This window comes from Excalfactoria chinensis, chromosome 6 (assembly GCF_039878825.1).
Source record: "Excalfactoria chinensis isolate bCotChi1 chromosome 6, bCotChi1.hap2, whole genome shotgun sequence".
Taxonomy (NCBI): Eukaryota; Metazoa; Chordata; class Aves; order Galliformes; family Phasianidae; genus Excalfactoria; species Excalfactoria chinensis.
Genome location: NC_092830.1, coordinates 11255461 through 11276013, shown reverse-complemented (window position 1 = coordinate 11276013; position 20553 = coordinate 11255461). Strand labels below are relative to the sequence as shown.

The 20553-nt window shown below is 43.6% G+C and overlaps 1 long non-coding RNA gene across 1 annotated transcript; it reads left to right on the top strand.

Moving 5' to 3' along the window:
- The first annotated feature begins 5946 nt into the window (after positions 1–5946).
- On the top strand, positions 5947–19631 carry LOC140254316 (uncharacterized). Its single transcript, XR_011904143.1, has 3 exons — positions 5947–6036; positions 13122–13245; positions 18971–19631. It is a non-coding gene; the product is annotated as an uncharacterized lncRNA (long non-coding RNA).
- Positions 19632–20553: the final 922 nt, after the last annotated feature.

The following is a 20553-nucleotide window of genomic DNA, read 5'->3' as shown; positions in this document are numbered from 1 at the left end:
ACGTTAATGTAACTAGAGGATGGCAATATACAAGAGCTGCTTCAGAAGTTGTCCTGCAACATCAGAGACAGTTGTCATCGATACAACAGAAGAGTCTGAACCTTCCCACTGACATCCCATTACACGTTGCTGTTGTGTGACAGATGGCAGTAGAGGGTCAGTCTGACAGAATGCCACCTGACGTGCAAGTGTGTACAAAGCAAACGTGTGTCACTGAATTAATCCATGGTTTGAAATCATTTCTGCTTTCCCCATAATGACACACCCTGCTAAAGAATAGAATGTGTCCTCTCTTTTCTTATAGCCTCTCTACAGACCTTGAAAATCTCTGCAAATCGCTTAGTAGTGCACACGAAGGACAACTGTCTACCGGAGTGAAAAATACACTTGGTCATACAGGCAGATGGGTCGTCAACAGGTTTTATTCGTGTGCATTTTTACTTTCTGCGTGTAGCTGAAATGCCAAGTCACGGCTTGAAGCAGTGATGGAGCATCAGGTGGGAAGGCAAGGGTAATGGAGTCAAGGGACTTTGTGTGGCAGGAGCCTGCAGGAGTTTTTCTCCCCTGGTCTGGCTCGAGCCCAACATCCTGCCTGGGGGATGTCCTGGTGGGGAGCTCAGGACACACGAGCTGGTGAAAGCATGAGGGCTTCTGCTCTGCAGCGCTGCCCACAGACAAAGCCCAGACCCCAGGGCGCAGCCTCAGCCCTCGGCCCAGAGGAATATGTGGGCAGTGCTGGTGCAGCCTCTCCCTACCCAACAAGAAGTGGAAGCAATCCTCCTTGTCCTCTGGTGCTTCTTCACCAGAGACAGAGGTATCCAGTGATGAAAAATAAGATCCCTTGGGTCCACGAAGCACACTGTGACACTGTCTGTAGCAGGGGATGGTAACACGCAGCATTATCTGATTTCGTTCAGGAGTGGATGCTGGGAAACACACAAGGCCTGTGGTTCTCAAGTTCCTACGAAAGCGCTACAACCCACTGATGGCAGTGCTTATAGCTGTGCTGCTGCCTCAGCTGGTGATGACCTGTATTGTTTTCTCATGGATGTGGCACGAATGTCAGTGAGTTGGCTTTTCCCCAAAATACTGCTGCATTTGGCAGTGAAGCATTTGTGGTGATAGGATCCTGGATGACCAACTCAGCTGCTGGCAGTATGCTGCTAGGATGAATGTTGCAATGTCTTTTAAGCGTGCTCTTAGTTCCCATCAGCGAGTAGTGCTTTCTGAAACTCATTCTCACAGAGTGTGCAAGAGAGAAGAGACAGCTCCAGGACAAGGTCATCCTGACCGTGACCAGGAGAGAGGCCAAACTGGAGGTGAAGCAGAGTTGCAGGAGGCAGCAAAAGAGGATGTACTTGCCCGAGAAAGAAAGAATCTCTGCAGCGGATTCGGCCCATTCTCCCGCTCCTTTGAAGCAGAGTTTGACTCCCTGTGCAGCAAAATCAGCACAGACCCTTCCCTTTCGCCCACATGTCCCAGAAGCTCTCCCACAGACAGCGTCTCTTCCCCAGATACCCGCAATTCTCAGGGTTCCCCATAGCCATCTAGTGCCCCGGTTACCTGTGTCAGCAGGGCCGGGGTTCCCTGAAAGACCCCCTTTCTGAGTAATAAAGACACCCTTTGCAAAAGCAGCTGTTTTGACCATTTCCATTGGTTATAGTGCATAGGGCTAAGGCCAGCACTTTGTGCAAGGGAAGGTGTTGGACAGCTGCACACCATTGAGTGACTCCTTGGTCCCAGCATCAGCTTGCTTTTCTAATTGGACTGTCACCCAGGCTCCCACCAGAACAGGGAAGTGCTGGGGAGGCTTGATACGTGAAGAGTTGTCCTTCTAGGCTACTGTCCTGAATAAGGGAAGGCAGTGAGAGAAGGAAGCACCTGGAAGGAGGAGTTTCCAGCAGTGAGCACATCTAGGAGAAACAACATGGTAGCTAAGGCTGCCAGTAAAATGCTTATGTCTGCAGGTGAATAGATGACAGCCTGCTTCATGGCAGAGACCAGAAATCACAGAAATCATTTTACGAGTCATGGCAGAAATCATCGAATGGTGTGGATTGGAAGGGACCTGAAGGACCTTTGAGTTCCAAACTCCCTGCCACAGCCAGGCTTGTGAATCATGAAAGCATCTTTTCTATATAAAGGTGGACTCCATTACCCAGCAAACAGGTTTTTTTTATAAAGGTCCCCGTTTTGCTGTGGACATTGGTTACAACTCTTGTCCAGGGAATTTGGTGTTCCCTTGCCCTGGGTAAGTAGGAGGACTCCATTACCCAGCAAAACACAAAGGATTTTCACCCTATACCTGAGACCAGCTAGCAGAAATAACTGTTATGGGGCAAAGGTTGTCAAAAGAGATACTGAGAAAGTGAAGGTTCCGGGGAGGCTTCATTGTAGCCTTCCAGTACTTGAAAGGAACATATAAATAGGAGGGGGAATGGCTGTTTACAAGGGTGTATAGTGATAGGACAAGGGGGGATGGTTTTAAACTGAGATAAGGGATATTTTGTTTGGATATTTGGAGGATGGTTTTCACACAGAGGGTGGTGAAGCACTGGAACAGGTTGTTCAAGGAATTAGCGGATGCCCAATCCCTGGATGCAATCAAGGCCAGTCTGTATCTTGCTCTGGGCAGCCTGGTCTAGTGGTTGGTGATCCTGTACAAAGCAGGGGGGTAGAAAGTAGGTGATCATTCCGGTCCTTTTCAACCCAGGCCATTCTGTGATTCTATGATTCAAAATTAAACATGTTAAACTTGTTGCACGGATACCTTATGGTACTTTTTAATAGCTATTCCAATAAGAATTTCTCTGTAAACACTACTGATGAAGAACTCTTATTTTTATTTTGTTTTGTTTTGCTTTTTTTTGTTTTTGTTTTATCTTGTTTTATTTTGTATTCTTCTATGCAAGTAAAAGCTGGAAAGGGAGTGTCTGTGAGCCTAAACGCAACCATTTCTGGAGGGTTGGAAATGGCTCAACGTTGCTAGAAGAGACTCAGGAAATTAGGGGCACCCAGTGGGACTTAAGCACCTCCCAAGGCTTTAGGGGATACCAAGGTTAAGGAGCAGCATTCAGGGTGCCAGAGACTTTGACACCTTCTCTGAGCTGAAGAGCAGTGGACAGAGTGAGGACAGACTCAGGGTTGGTAAGGGACACTCAAAAGAATAAGGCATGTTCTAAGCGGCAAGTGTCATGGGAAGGTGTTTTGCAGATGCACAGGAAGACCTCCCCAACATCCCACTTGGACCCGATGGTTGAACTGTGCGCCAGAGTATGTGCAGGTTGGATATCGCCTGATCAGACTACAGACTGTGACAGGAAATTGCTGCTGAGTAGTACGTAGAGCCCGATTGGGCTGGTTTACGCAGAGAGGGTTCAGACTTGTGGGTGGAGCATGCACAAAGGTGTTGAGGCTTTTGCATGCTCCAGGGTTACCCATGCCACGCTGCGCCATCATGACATTGCAATATTGGTTAGTACTCGAGGATGGTGTCCTGGGGAAGTCCACGTGACTGTTCAAAAAATCTTGGTAGGTTGGAACAGCATGGCACATAGACACTGTCAGGGCTAGGAGCAGGACAGCAGTCCACCACAGGGAGCTCATGGCCACGGCTGCCTAGGAAGGAAACTGTAAGAGAAACTCACTGCTCTGTGAGAGTCCCAGGTAACTCAGGTGCCCCTGCTGCACCCAACACAACCCACCACTCCCTAGGAAATTCTCCTGACCCCCAGATGCACTAATGTCCAACAGGAGATTGAGACAAACAAAGATCACCTTGACACCTGTCCCTCCCAAATGGTAAATGACTCCAGCCCACTCTACATACACAAGAAAGCCCAACTCTCTCCTGGCCCATAACCATAAAGTCTCCTCTAATTATCCAGTGCTAATTCGAGCTATTAAGGAGGCAGAACACTTCCTCCTGATCCTCTGGAGAGCTTCCTGTAGAACGGGGATGCTACACATATAAGCAAATTCCCACCCCCTTTTCAATACATTTTCACACCCCTTGTCCTCTCAAACACATACACGTGCCCCAGCAAAATACTCCACTGTCCTCGATGTCTCAGCCAACCCCACAGAGACACCTCTTTTCCCCGGGTCCCTCGTATCCTGCCCACCTAGGACTCACGTTGCCACTCTTTGGGTATTTGCGAGGATCTGTGCCTGTCTCTCCTCAGGGTCGTTCCACCTCGACCGTCGACCGTTTCCTCCGTCTGGCAATGGTTCAGGGTATCAGCTGTGTCTTTTATTTAGTACAGTGTGACAGGAAACTCCTAAACAAGGAGGAGTCACCACAGTGCAGGGAGGAAGCACACAAGAGGCGGCACTTGGGGGGTTGGAGGATGGGATAGAAATTAAGAACTTACGGGCTCTGCTACTTTGGAAGGAACTCCAAGGCCTTGGTGTCCCAAACAAATTATAAGGGCCATGGTCAGAGACAGCTCAGGGCTGGCTGGCTGGTCAGCTGGTGATGTGGAGGTGCCGAGTCAATGGGATCTGGGATGTGGATGGCTATGCTGCAAGCAACATGCAGGTGGCCCGGCAGCATTGCTGCAAAACAGATGCATAAGCAGCACTTCATGCTACAGCCCTAAGACTGCTGCCGAGGCTCAAAGCTGCAGCACTGCAGGGCCAAGCAGGGGTTTCACCCAGTTTTCACAACAGGAGATGAGAGAATGAGTACAAGAAGACCCCAGGAACTGCTGGCACTTTCCTTCTAGTCAGGTTTGGTCACTGGCTGCACATCCCCACCTGGGACATCTGTGGTACTTCTTGCTGCCAGCTGTGGAGTAGAAGAATGTCATTATAATGCATACCTGGATGAGATGTGGTTGAAGAACCCAGGCCACAAGATCCTGTCTGGAAGATGAGATTCACCATTAGGGAAGAAGGCAACACACAAGCAAGTACTAGTGCACCAGCTCCAGACATCTCCAAAAACAGGGATTCACAAGGGACAGTTTTCAGGTTGTGTGGAAGGACTGTGCACTGTGGAGAAGGCAAAGTTACGGTCTGGAACAGCACACTGAGACTTGGCACTGTGCTGAGAGACTGCACCTGTATAGCTAAGAGCAAAGATTGCCATCTTTTAAAGATGGCTTCTTTCCTCTGCCCAAATGAACTTCTAAACCAAGAGGAAGGAGATGTCAGCATCACACACCATCCAAGACTGTGCCATGTTCTGCCATGTCCTTGTGATTCACCACTTCCTCATTTAAAAAGACGTTGATGTGGTCTGGTGACTGTGCAAAAGAATTTCAGCTTTGTGGTCTGTGTTACCTGCTGCTACAAGGACACGAACGCCTTTTGGCTATAGAAAAGTTCTGGTGCATTTTTGTCCCCTGCCAGTCCGTAAAGGATCCCAAGCCGGTGGCTATAACAACAAAAGGCAGAGCACTGTCCATTTATTTTCTCACCTGAGAACAGATGTTCTTGTCTTGCTTTGTGAATCACAGGGAGCCCACTAATGACAGTTCCGTGGCCATGCAACCAGTATCAGCCTTTGTCCGTGAGATGGGATGTTGGAGATGGCAAAGGATGAGGCGCAGCGGGCACGCTGCAGCTCTCCCCACTCGTTTTCCTGCACCAGCCCAGATGTGGCATGGGGCACTGGGCTTCACTGCATGCTTCTCTGCTCCTCTGATTCTAGCAGGGCTAATTTCTCTGCAGCCCTTGTATATTGCCATCCTCTAGTTACATTAACGTACCTTTGAAAACCTGACAGCTGAGCTCAGTCTCGTGTTGCATGTTAAATAAATACATATGTATTAGTATATGCATTTGTGCATGTATGTATATGTATATGTAATCACAGCCTGAACCACTGATTAATCAGCTGAGGCAAGCTTCAGGTCAGCTTTGGGAGCACAGGTGAGGGTAATTCAGCTGTGCTCTGTATGGGGTAGAGCCTGACTCCACCTCCTCTAGACCTCATTTAAGGGCTGACCACGGCTGGAGCTGCATCCCTTTGAGATTGTTCTTTGATGGAGTTTGCTTCTGTGTTTCCATCAGACTGATGGTCTCTATTGGGTGAGTCTTTCCATTTAATAACCTGTTAAATACTTGTTACTGTTTGCTTGCTTCAGTGTTTCCAGCCGACTGAAGGCCTCTATTGGGTGAGTCTTTCCTTTCTTTCATGCATGTGTACATTAAGCTTTAGCTATTTTTCTCTCTGTAAGAACATGTTTCTGAGGACTGTGTTTCCACTACTAGTGTTTGATCTGTAGCAGCAATTCCAGTCTTTTATGCTTAACCTTTACATTTCATGTGTATTCCATGATTTCTCATAATCCATAAACTGTCATTCTATGAAATAATGCTTTCCCATTAGAGATCTCACTGCATGTTTCCTTTTGTTATGTTTTGAAAGCAGGTTTTCATTTCATGTGGCAGCAGAATTGTAGGTCGGAGATTAAACAGGTGACAGCATCAGGTAGGAAGCTAGGGCTGACTCGGGGGAGCTCAGGTGCACACAATGCAGCTGACAAGAAGGGGTGGAGCCAGGATCCTCCCCTTTGCAGTCCTCATTTAAGGGCTGGCAGGGGATGGTGGAGTTACCTTTTGTTACAGGTACCTGAATAAGGGAGGTTTTCTGTAGGTAAGTGGTGGGTTTACTTAATTTTGTTCCTGTGGCTGTATTTTTCTTTAAGTAAATTTTAGTTTTCTGTGGTTTGGGATGTTTTTTTCTAATCAGTCACTTATACCTTCAGTTACTTCAGAGCTGAGAAACATTGTTAGTGTTCCAACATCTGCTGCTTAGGAAAGAAAGTCCTGCTGCTGTGTAGTACCGTTGTTGTGGAGAGCTACCGTGCCTGGGTGAGCCACTTTAAACAGGCAGGCTTGTCTACTTTTATTTTTCCGCTTTTAAGGGAAGGAGTAGCAACTACTCAAAGGTGCAGGAGAAGCAGGAATAAACAGGTATGAATTATGGACCAAAGCTGTGAAGTTTTGTAAGTTAGGACATAAGAGTTGTCTCTAGAGTTTCTTTTTTGCTGTTTACTTTATTTTCTCAAGCTTACAGATACACTTTTATTTCTGTTTTATATTCATTATTTCAGGTTAGGGTAGTGTGAAGCTACCTGTTCTAGGGGAAAAAAGCCTGGCTTAATAGGGCTGAGAGGTGACTCATGAATGTCATTGACTAGTTCAATTGCTCTTTAGTACTAGTGGAAATGATTTTTTACTCGAATGTACAGAACTGTGAGTTTTGGAGGTTATTACTTGATGTATAATGTAAATGTTTTGGCAGCCTGCTCAGCTCATAGGTTTCATAAATTATCAGGTAATGCTTGAGGTTACTAAGAGCAACTGTAAAGATCAAGCAAGTGATTTTATTATGCAAAACAAGGGAAGATTTTGAGAATCGGAAATTACATGCACTTCCTGTAGGGTTACGAATCTTGCTCTGATAAGGAACAGGGTCTTTAGGGACGTGTAGACATCCCTTTGTAGCCGGGAGTCTGAATGCCAATGTTGATTTCTGAATAGAAAATGGTGTTCAGTGGTAATACTGTTTTTGTAATTCCTACAGAGTCTTCAGAGTAAATCCCCACAGAGACTACAGTCATGTAACATTTACATAGGGTGGAAAAAATAACATCCCAGGAGCTAGAGTGCATTCATTATACTCTCTATTCAGTACTGTGCGAGTAGGCTGTAAAGCTGGGCATATCACAGAGAGGGTTTTGTTAGGAGTCTTCACTGAATGTTTCCTTCCTGAAGTTAATTGTGCTGCATGGTGTCCCTTAGCTGCCTCCATTCATATTGATGGAAAACACTCAATGTGGACAGAGACTGACTTTACTTCTTTGGGTCAGTTGGAGCAGGGCTGTTTTAATTGGCAAATGTGGGGACAGTTTGTACCTTAGGTCTCCAGCTGTTTGAGCACAAGTATTTTTTTACATTCTTTGAAGGACTGAGTTTATTAATGGCATTACTGGAGTTTATTTTTACTTCTGTAGTTACTAACTTGCTATTGTTTGGGATTTATTTTTTAACTTTTTTAAAGACCGGCTGGCAGCTCACATACTGTTGAGATTTGAAGCTTCTGATATCAGGTGTCTGAGGGTAAGGAGAGGTATTAAGAAGTTGCAGTTGGTGGATTCTTAATGTTGTGTCATAGTTAACAAAGTAGTTAGCTTTGAGGGTTCTTTTCCTGCAGAGATAGTGATCTGTGAAGATTATTTGCTGGACTTTTGTTGATCCAGATGGTTATTCCAGAGTAATGTTATCTCAGTAGCTTCCAGCAGTTTGTCTTCAAGTGAGAGTTCACTTACTCTCATTTTAGCTGACATTACTGGCTTTGAAGCTATATCTAGGTTGTGGTCTGCTTAAAACACAGAATGTATTCTCACTTCAGTAAGAGCAACCCATTTTGCAGAGCTGTCTGCAGTGCAGTCCTGCAAGTTATTGATTTATGCAGGCTGTTAATTTCTGCTGTAGTGCAGCCTCTGTGAAGAGCAGAACTAGGAACCTACAATACAGCGTCACCTTTTGGAGGTGAAAAGGAATGGCAGCCTGAAAATACAGGATCTCTTCAGAGGTAAAACAAGGGTAGGGATGTTTATGCAGGCTCCTCCGTGAGCATGTTCTGCTGTTACTGTGAAGGAGCTCTTAGGTCTTAGGTACTTTAAAATGTCAGTGTTTGCTGGAACTGCTTTATGTACGTATGCTTTCATATACTATGTGTTGTGAATGATCTGATTTAGTTGCATTTTATCTTGTTCTGTTGTCACAGTGAAAGAAAGGATACAGAGTCTGATGGATTTTAGTCTTTTGGTGGCTCATCCAGAGACCTTTAGAAAGAAGTTACAGGAAGTCCCAGCTGATGTGGGTGGATGTAGAACCGAGCTGTACACCAGGTACACTTGTATTTTTGCTGGCACACTCTAATTGAGCGGGTATGAAGCTTCGGAGGAGGGTTTTAGCCGTTATGTGGCTCACTTGTTCCTTATTCTAGGTAGGTCTCTCGGCATGGTGAGCCCTTTCATCTGCCTGGCTTTGCACTAGCCTGAAGCAATGTGTAATCCCTCTCTCCTTTGCTTTTTGAGGTGTATGCTTGTAGCAGGCCTACTTCAGCCAGCTCTGATGTCTGAGTAGGGATGTTTTGTGGTTCTTGTTTCGCTAATAGTCTTGTTTTGTGTGGGAGGGTTTATTTGGCTGATTCGAGGTGTTTCTGCAGTTTTAGGTTCCTTTCACTGGTGCATATGTTGTTGAAAATGAGCTGGTTTCTGTCATCTTTAAACTTCCTAATTGGCATTTATTCCACAAAACCTTCGTTTTTTTCCAGAATATACTGTGAGACTTTTTTTCTTTTAGGTCCCTTTAAGATGTTTACTTGGCTCGTCATGCTGTTTTCCGGGTATTTTTGGTGTATAATAAAAGGTTGAAAATGTGCATTAAGCAGGTGGCTTTAATGCTTTTCAAATGGAATGCATGTTTTTGAGGGAACAAAAGATAAGAGATTAAGGAGTATCAAGAGAGATGTGTTGGGTATTTTGGTTGGATTGTGGATCTTTATTTTCAGAGATATCTAAGGGTTTACTTTTTTTTTTTTAATTGAGTACACGGGGATAATTAGTGAAAATGAAAAATCATTGAGTGTGATATTTGCCTTGGTTTCATCATAAATTGGTGAAGTGTTACAAAACACCGTGTGCCAAAATGCATGCCCTGAATGCCAGTGCTTTCTTTGCAGGGTGCTGACTCTTCAAACGAGGAGAGTTAATTGTGCATGACACCTTCTCCCTAGAAAATAAGTTTCTGTAATGTATGGTTATCTATTTAAAGTAGTACAGTTCATCACTACTAAATTGGCCTAGATAAAAACTACACATTGTGAATCAGAGTCTAAAATCAATACCAGCTCTGATGGGTACTGACTTATTTGGGTACTGAATGCTGCTATGGTACCACAGACAGGAAGTGCTAGAGGAAATGTGGAGCTGATTCCAAGGGTTTTGGTGTGAGATGTGAACTAGGTGTAGTTGCATCATAACTGATCAGTTTAAGACTGGTGTTTTTCCCTTCGAGTGCAATGCAGTTGTCCATAATTACTAACCGTCTGGGTACATCCACAAGAAGTTGCTTTCTGTGAAGGACTCGGATCATTGACTGTACTGGACATCTCTATATGGGAGCGGCTGTTTCATTGACTAAAGGAGTACAGCTGAGTGGAAATGAATCTGACTTCATGCTGAGCTGACCAAATGTTTATTAACTTGTTCTAAATGTCATGTTCTAAAAGTCATGTAAGCATGTCCTCTAATGCTGTGCTTAAGCTGATGATTCATGCTGTGACAACTGATACGGCATGAGAACCTGTTATGTTTCTTTTTTATTATTATTATTAATTTTTAGCTTCATTTCTTTATCATCTCCTGTTGTGGTATTAAAGTCTTAAGTTATCCATCGTGCTGTCTCTGTATTATATGCTATTTGAAGTTCAAGGTTTTATGTATGAAAATGCCTCTACTGCATGAATGTAGGCGTCAGCTTAACTCTTTAGAACCTGATCACAGTTTCTTTCTATTTAGTTGTTTTTCTTCTGAGTGTGCTGTCTTACCTAAGACACTACACAGATGCTTCAGTAAGACAGTGTATAATTATTTTGCTGTTTGGATATGGGACTTATTCAGAAGAGGATGAAAAATTCTCATTTAGTTTTTATTCTAAAAAGAAAGAGGTAGTTTGTAATGTGCTGTGGTTGTTGTGTTTGTAATATTGGTTCTCTGGATAGCACGTGAGAGCTCCCAGGTAGATAAATCTTTTGCAGGGGCCTGGGCTTAGAGTATGTTCCAGCCACTTGAGACAGCTGCTGCTTTTTCTGTGACCCCCTGGACTTGTTTTTCCATTAGCTGCTTGGGGAAGTGATATGCCAATCCACTTCTGCCTTCAGGTAGCGTGATTTGTTCTTGTCCACGAGACAGGATTGTGAAGGCTGTGTGGTTTAGAGAAATGCTTCCTGCCTCTGTGGCCCATCAATGGTGAATGCCCCTTTGTGCAGTGCATGAGGATCTTAGGTAAGCTGTTGGGAAATAGTCTGTAGACAGGCTGCTTTGTCTTGTTTGTATTTTGAGTATGTCAAGAGAGAAATCGGTGCCCTTGTATTAATGCATGTTATGTTAATAGAAGTTGAGATCGACAGGTCTGAAGAGAGCTATCTTCTGAGTCACAGCTATCACCTCCAAGGTAGAGCTGTCCCCAGTTTACTGTCTTTGTTTCAACTGGGCTGTAATTGCTTTATTCAGAGTGCGTGGCATATTGGTTTAATTTTTTCTCTAGTTGATAACTATGATATCATTTTATTAATTAATAATATTTTTTATTATTATTGAATGTGTTGTAAAGCATTGTTGTACAGAGTTGAGGCTGTTCACAGCAAAGTGTGCAAGGAGCTGGGAGGTAGCAGAGTTAGGAGAGAGGCCTGAATCTGACCTACGGGGGGTGGGTGTTCATCTGTCTTCTGTTCCAGGTTTAGCTGGAGCATTGGTCAGGAGGTGGTGAGCAATTACTTGTGCATCACCAGTTGTTTATATCCATTTATGTATATAAGCTTGTAATTCATATCCTTTTCTCTATTTTAGTAAATAGGCTTATATCAACCTATGTGGTGTTATATAATTTCCCCCCCATTCTCTCCCCATGCCACTGTAGTTAGTGACTCTGTGGTGCATTCCCACCTGTGAGGTTAAACCTCAGCACTTGCCCAGCATTTTTCTTCCATCTGAAGTTGCTCATTTTTGTGTTCTTGTTCTGATGTTTAACTACTTGTAACTTTTCTTGCCTGTTAAGAGCCTACTCACAGGTGTGGCTGGCAGGGAGGCACAGTGCCAACCTGTTTCACAGGGCTCACTAACCATCTACTACTGTGACCACTGCTTTGTGTCTTTCCCAGCCATGTACTTCACAGAATCACAGAACTGTAGGGGTTGGAAGGGACAAGGTTGCACAGGTAGGAGTCCAAGTGGGACTTGAATAACCCCATTGGGCAGCCTGTTCCAGTGCACCATCACACTCACTGTACAGAAGTTCTTGCACACGTTTGTGTGGATCTTCCTATGTTCCATAGTATGTCCACTTCCCCTTGTCATGTCTCCGCACACCACTGAAGAGAGACTGGCCTTGCTGCTATTGCCCCCCACACCTCAGATATTTATATACCTGAATTAGATCCCCTCTCAGTTATCTTTTCTCAAGGCTAAACAGACCCAGTTTGCTTAGCCTTTCTTCATAGGGGAGATGCTCCAGTCCCTTCACTATCTTTGTGGCCCTCTGCTGGATTTTTTCCAAGAGGTCCCTGTCTTTTTTGGTACTAGGGAGCCCAGAACTGGACACAGTTCTGCAGCTGAGGTCTTACTGGGGCTGAGTAAAGGATCAGCTTGTTCAGTTGCTGACTAAGAAGGGGAGGCCATGCCAGCCCACACAGCCACAGTATTGGGGCCCTCATCTTCCTGTCTCCTAGATAGGCTCCGATATGTTCGCTTGCCCTGCCATGGTTGCGGATAGTTTTGTTTCCTTTGAGCTGAGGGCAAAGCTGTGTAGACAGCATTTTGCCGTTTCTGGTTTTGCTCTGTTGCACACCTTGCCTCACTGACTCCCATAGCTTCTTTCCAACACTTGAGGTTTTATGTGGCACTGTTATCTAATGTGGAGTGAGCGGCACCGAGGCTGTTATCTCTGTTTTGAGCAGAGGAGATGTACTGAAATTCCTGTTGCTGGAAAAATAAATTGATTCAAATCCTCTCAGCTTAGTATGTAGTTTTGATTGCTGCACTGTTCAATAACATCACCTGAATACCCTCCTTCCTCCTCACTTCCCTCTTAGTAACACTTTCTCTGAGGGAAGACCGACTGTCTGTGGTTTCCACAGTAACTGCTCCCAGGTGATATGGGTACCTCCAGGGGAAGTGAAGGGATTAGTAGTAAGAGGCATACACAGCTGTCGCAGAAACTCTGCAGCAACAGCTGTGCCTGGGAGGGTGTAAGTGCTAAGTGAGAATTTCCTTCTTTTATTAACTAGTCTTTGATTTCTTTCAGAAAAGGACATAATTCCTTCTGGGGAGGGGTGTTCTTAACTAATTTGTCAGTTAATATTATGTTCTTTTTGGGTACAGGCACGTGTTGCTTGGCCAGAAGTGTAATTGTTGATCAGGATGTTTTGACAAGGAATCAGCTCGAGTCCTCAGGTTTGTTAGCTGATGGAAGAGGAAGCCAGTTCTGCAGTGTCACTGAAGGCAGGTACGGGTTTGCATTTCTGAAATCCTTTTGAGTGTTATTTAACTAATGGTGTTAATTTTATTTTCAAGAGCAACACGACATTTCAATGAATGTGGCCATAGCTACACTTTGACATGCTGACTTCATCATGTTTATCCTGTCTTCTCTCTGCTCTATGGGATATGCAGGCTGTTGAGGTTATTAAATCTGGCGGGTGTGTTGTGCGCATGTAGGAAGCAAGTAGATCCCAGCATATAGGGAATGAGTAGCTTTTGCTTCTAGGAGGCTTAAAAGACAGACTAAAAAGCTTTCTCCTTAGTGTCTTAACCTGTTGCTGGAACAGTGCAGTTGACCTGCAGAACAACACTCTGACTAGCAAGAGTCACAATGGAAGGTAGTTCATTTAAGGTATATGCACCTGAAGGATGTGGAGTTTCCACTACACTACCCCAGCTGTGCAACTAGTGTCCCTCAAGCAGTCATATTTATACCATGCAAAATGCACACTCATGATTTCCCAAAGTAGGTATTGCTAAACCATTCTACACAGTGGGTTGTCCTATGCTAACTAATACCTTGAATGTTTTCTTGCTTTTCACTCCTTCTTGGATATGCACAATGTATAGTCAAGTCAGTTTGAACGAGCTTTCTTTTACGGTGATTGGTCCAGTTTCTTATCTGAAGGTTTCAGATCTGCAATTCCAGGAGCTTATTCCTTTGAAATGTGCTATGGATAAGCCAAAGCCTTGCCCCCATTCTATCAAACTCCTCCCAAGTCCTGCCTATTCCTACTAAGTTTCTCCCCAAACTCGGTTAACTGGTGACTGCCATTAAGTGACTAGAGAGATTTGCTTGCTGAAAGGAATGGATGAGGCATGTTTGTAGTACTACTACTTATATTGAACGCTTCTTTTACACAGGTTGTGTTGTGTTTGGTCTGAAGGTATTTCTTAGTACTTCAGCTTCATTTTGCATATGTATACCTAGAAATGCTTGTCTTCATTGCAAAGCAAAAGCTATTTCTGTACTTCTTTCTGTTCTGGCCCCTTTTCCTCATGCACAGTCAGAATTCCTCAGTTTCTTCCTCATTTATCTGTAAAAGTGGTCCTTTCTGATGTGAGCTGTAGAGCTAATCTTCCAGCCAGCTGCTGAGGTGAGTGGTGAGCTTTTGGGATGGGGTGCCACAGAAATGTTCAAAGGCTAAAACAGCACACAGCAAATGCTCAGTGCATAGGTAGAGGGCTGTTTGCTGGCAGGCTTCAGCTGAAGGCAGTTAATCAACTTTTTGCCTTGATTAAACTTTGGAAGCTGCTGCCTGTATATATAAAATAAAAACAAAGAATGCATATATGTCCTCAATTCCAGAGGTGCTGAGGTATGGATGAACACTGTCAGAGCTGTTTTGTTGAAGGTTTGCTCTGGAACATCCAGGCAAGCATCATTAGGACTTATACTTTTCCACTTTGCATCACATACTGCTTTTCTTCCCTCATCTCACCTGCAGCGTTAACTGTTTTTGATTAGGACTTACCTGTGCACGCTGATGTGCTGAAGGCTATGGGGGAGGGACTTCTTTAAGGGTGTGCAGTAGCAGGATGGAAGAAAATAGCTTTAAACTGGAAAAGGGTAGATTTGAACTAGCAATCGGAACGAAATTTTTTACTGTGAGGGCGGTGAGATGCTGGAACGTATTGCCCATTGAGGTTATGAATCCCTCCCCCCCTTCCCAAGCATACAAAGCCAGGCTGGATGAGGCATGAAGCAACTTTGTCTAGAGGGAGGTGTCCCTGCTGACAGCAGGGCAATTGCAACTAGGTGATCTTCTAAATGTTCCTTTCAACCCAAATGATTTAGTGATTCCACGAGTATTCTTAATGTTCATCCACACCTGTGGGAACTTTTAAGACCTTTAATTGCCCTTTTTTCAAGTCTATTTTGTTAGTTATTAAATCCATCTCTAGGTTAGTCATGTTGTTGTTCTCCACTTGGTTAAATAAAATGAAAACCATGGTATGCAATGCAGCCTCTTTAAATACAGGGAGCAGAACAATTACTGTAGTCAAATCTCCCTTGAACACCAGAAGCAGAAAGTCTCCTGTTGTAAATGCGTTGCTGTTAGCCTTACTCTCACCGTATTGCATTTGGGAAAGCAACTGTGGGGCACGCTGTAGGTTCAAAATTCACCCCTAAGGAAGAGTGGATGTTTTTCAACCAGGAGGTTAAGAGGTCAATTGTGTAGGGTGGGCAGCCTACAGTGTAGTGGCAACACAGGTGAAGGCAGAAAGCCAAGGGACTGCTGCCTTCCTTCCTTACCTGTGGCAGAGGGATTTAAGGTGGCTGAGCAGTCTTAGGGCCTGTGTTGCTTTAAATGTGTTTAGTAGGATCCACTGTGGCTTTATATTTCTCTCTCCTGTTTTAGATACCTTGCCTTTCAGCTTGCTGGAAATTTTGAACGGAACGGGCATCAGCAATATACACAGTTGTATTGGCTCTGTTTTCCCATGCTGGCAAGATGATCTCTTGGCTTCCACAGGCAAGCCCTATGCTTTCTTCTAATTGCAATAGCTTGTTTATGGGATTTAGCTGTCAATGTTGCTGTGCTGTTTTGATAGTGTAGGAAGAGTATTGTGGTGGCTGTCAGTTATTTCTGCTTACCTCTGATGGCTCCCAGCGCATGTAACTGAGTAGCACGGAACCTGTTAAGTTTCAAGGCTGGCACTGCAATTTCCCCTCAGACTGTTCTTGAGACTAGTTTTCTTCCTGGCCTCCTCTTCTTTGCCCAGTGTCTTCAGTAGATGCTTTACCTACTGCTCCTTAAGGTCTAGTATAATGTCCCTGTTACAGATTCCCATGACAAAGCCAGACAAAGTCTAGTGTGATACATAAAGGGATAGATTTATTCAATTAAGCAAGGTGGTGCAATGAGCAAAACAGTGCTGGGTGCTGAGGGCAGTCTACACTCCACCAAGGTGCCAAGGTCGCAACTTGAACAAAGGATCAGTTCTGCAGTTACACAGTTCTTATCTCTTGCATACGTTCCAGTCATTCTTGTGGCTGCACAGGTTATTGCTGGGGTCCTATGTTGTTGCGTGGAGGGGGGCACTTTCTTGTCTCCTGATGATTCTAGGGATGAAATTCAGCAATCTTTTCTGTTATTCTCTGGTTATTTTCTAGCAGCTTATGTGCCCTGGCAATGCGTATTTTGCAATGCCTGCAGCTTCTTAGTTTTCCTCGTTTACTACACAATTTATATTTTACAATGATATTTACATTCCAAGACACCTGAGAAAGCACCATTGAGTTTCAATCTGACTAACAAACTGAACCCTTACCTATCACAGTTCCAGTCCACTCGAATTCAGGTGCTGTTTGTTATAGCCTTACTGAGGCATGTGAGCCTGCAGGCAAAACTCCTACTTCATTCTGTTTCCCTAATGAAAGTAGCAGAGCTGGTTACTTAAGGGCTGGAAATGAACTGTGAGATTTGTTATGATTTTTCTGTGTGTCACTAGATTTCTGCTTAGTTGGTATCCTCAATAGCCAAGCAGGGCCTTTGGCTTCCTTTACAATTAGGTTGTGAACATGTAAAAGCAAGTAGACAGCAAACTGTTGTGATTAGTGTTAACTCAAACACTGCAGCATCTGACTTCTCAGTTCACAATGGTTTTGAGACAATGTTTTGAGTTTCACTGTCTTAAGGAATTTTATTCATTTTGTCTGTTTTCCTGGTACCCTCTTAGTTTTTCTGTGATTGAGGCTCGACTCTCACATGGATTTTTGGGATCCAGAAATACACCAGGATATTTCCTTTCTTCCCAATAGCTATAGATTATGTAATGTCTTTTATGCTTCAATTGATGGACTGGAATACGTGAGCCATAATTAGTGCATCTCTGGCGATAGGAGTAGGAAGACTTGATGTGTGGGTAGGGTGATCAGGGGAAAGTTCTCGAATATGTGCTTAAGTACCTAAATCCTTAATTAGGGTATCCTTGGCTAGAATTGTTTTGAATTTAAACCTACTTCAAAGTCCTGCACACCCTGCAGGGTTTTCACTCTACTTTTCATTGTCTCTTAGCTGAATGCCCCTCAGTGTATGTCCCAATTTGCAGCTCATTCCAGTACAGAGCATCTAGCTCCTCACTTTCTACTGTCCATCCCCCTTCTGCCTCAGCAACATAGTTGACAACCTATCCAACTTTGTGCTACAGCTCCTCCTTTCCCGGTGAGTAACTCCCAGAACCTCTCCTCCTGCACCTCTTCACCCCATGACAGACAAAATGCTTATTGTGCTTGTCTTCTAGTCCTTTAAAAACTCCCCCAAAGCCTTCTGCTCTCTAATGTACTCCACTCCTGCATTCAATCTTTTCCACTACATTCTAGTATACGCAGCTGGACAAACAGGAGGCCTTTTCCCCAGAGAATTTCAAGTTCCTCAGTGTAGGAATCTCAACGTATGTCCCTTTTCTCCTCCTTGTGCTTCAAGGCAGCAAAGCAGGTGAAGTCAGGCTAGGCGTATACTAGCCCTTTGTGCGTTGTGAGAATGGATTGTTCCAGGCAAGGTCTGGAAGAACACTAAGGCTAGCAATACTTCAGTGTGGTACTTTTTTAATACATTGTTGCTACTCTTATTTCTTTTGCCAAGTAAGCTGTACAGGATTCCACACATCTTATGAAGCAAGTTCAACCCTATGAGAGCTTTAGAACTGTTAGGTGTTTATCCATGTGTTTATTTGTACGTGTTATTTATGGTCACATGTTAATATCAGACTGTTAGATGAAAAGTGCTTTCAAACCAAGGGGATTTGGATGGGTTATTTCTGGTTCGGCACTTTTGATGAATGCAGTCTTATGGAGCAAGTGTTATTACACCAGTGTATAGTTGCCCAGACCACCACTGTAGAGTTGTGCTGCTTCTCTCTTTTTCCCTGGGACAGCCTGGAGATACTGCAACCTGAAGTGAAAACATCACCAGCCTTGGGCTTTCTCTAAGACATGGAGCTTGCAATGAATTAATTTTGGATGAACTGTTTATTTGCTCTGTGTGGAAGGAGGAGCGATAGTGCATTACCAAGCAGAACACCGACAGCACTGAAACAGTTTTCCCCATTGAAGAACAGGAGCAGGCAGTGAAGGACTACTGTAGTGCATTCTCTTCACAGATTATCAGCAGGCTACTAGATGCCTTTCTAGAAGGGATTGGTCTTGCCGAGGTCAGGTCTATGGGTCACAAGTGAGTATGTTGATATTAAATACATGTGAAGTGAGGTCAGCATAAATGAATACCAACTTGGCACCTGAACCCAGATCCGAGCTATTTCACTTGCTGTTTTTAAAATGCTGCTGGTAGTATAATTTTACAGTTTTACCCAAGGTTTGCATTTGTTAATTTCATTCTGAAACTTGTTAATTCACGTGCTATCTTGTATCAGTCAGTCGCCGTCCTCCTTATCGATATCTCTTCAGGCACATCCTTAGCTATGTCACTACTTGTATATTTGTACAGTGTGTACTAGAAAATATTAAAACACATGTTGTTGCTAGTTTATATCTATATACTGTTAATTATTTTAACTTCTCCTCTTTAGATCCTTTATTACTCAGGCCTTATTTGTCCAGCACCAAAAATCGGTAGTTTGATTTCAGACAGCTGGACTGACAGGAGCTGCAGCCTTTGTACCTATGACTTCTACCTTATAACTACAAATTTCTTTACTTATATGTTCTTACTTTGTTCTAAATGCAGAAACAACATTTGATTCCCACGCTATGGCAGCTCCTGTTCTGTTTGAGTGTTTGCAAGCTGTGACTGGGTCCGATCAGAAGTAAATCTTGCTTAACCTCTTGATCTATGAAATGTACTGTGCCAGGATGATACAGCTTTTGAGGTATTGCATTCACTGCTGGAAAGATTGACAAATTCGTGGAAGATAAACCTATTGAAGACCGTTAACTATAGAGAAACCACCTTTACCAGAGTTGGAATCGCACATAGCTGAAGATGTAGGAGCCCTCTGGGGAGTGCCATTATTTGCCTGATAAAAGGGTGTGCTCTTCTATAGGCATCTACCATCAGATACATCTACCGTCTACGCCGTTCAAATTACAGGACTTACATTTGTCTTTAAAGGAAAGAATGTTACAGGGAAGAGGGTGAGGAGCCGAGCTGTGGTCCCCTCGTTCAGTGGGTCTTGAGGGCAGAAAAGGCCAATTAGGAGTGTTCCTCTGTTGAATGCTCGTTCTGTTAATTCATGAGCACTAAGCGGTTGGTGCGTGCTTTTTGTACTAACTGTAACTAACAGGGGGCAACCAGGTTTTGTGTAATGCCAAATTATAATAAAATAGTTTATATATAATAAATATATATAATAAAAAAATAAAAACATAACTACTGATTGGAATGTAGGTCTCTGTACATGCCCATCATGGAATTCATGGTGCATTTTCTGGTTCTTCACTGATATTTCCTGGTAGATATATGATGCTGGTTTGGTGGCAATTTCTTAATGTGTTGCCATATTGCTGTAGAGAATTGTACTTCAAAGGAGCTGTGATCTACCAGTAACCTCTTCTCAAAGAAGTGTTCATTGTTTTCTTTGTACTTTGTAATGTGAACCCAGAGTCCAGTAATTTTCACCATTTATTAAAGAAAAAATACACCAGAATGGCCTTTATTCTTCCTGCAGTCTCACAATTTCAGCTGTCCCCAGCTGTAAACTGGAGCCTGATGAACTCTTAGTTGCCTGGTGTGCAATGTGAGAGAAATCAGAAACTTTCTCTGCTAACTTTCCTCTGCTTATGTTACATTGTTGCAGCTCCATCTTCCCACACCTTTAATTTTCTGTCTGCTGCTTTAATTTTAGTTTGTTATTAGTAGTGTTGAACTGCTATCTAGCTGCATCAATATAGAGTTTTCCTAAATGAGCATGAATTGCTTTGTTTTCCTGATGCTTATGCTGCAATGAGAATGCCCCGATGCTTACATGTTATCTTAGAAAACAGTTAGGAGAGGATGAAAAAGATTTGTCCAAATGCTATTAGAAAGTGATGGGGCTTTCTTATTTCTTAAGTTAGGGTCTGAAGATGATGTGTTTTTTACCTCCATTGTGTTTCTCTTATCTTTTTAGCCATGGTTAAATTAACTTCTAGTGTTATTGCCTCGACTTATCTCACACTGTGCAATATTGACTGGAGATGGATTTGAGTGCTGATGTACAGTGAGCTTGTAATTTGAACTGAGCATTACAGTGATGTTTGCCATGTATTTGGCATAAGTTTTAACTTGTCGTTTCTTGTAGGTGTGGATGTCTTTTAGCCTCTCTGGAATAC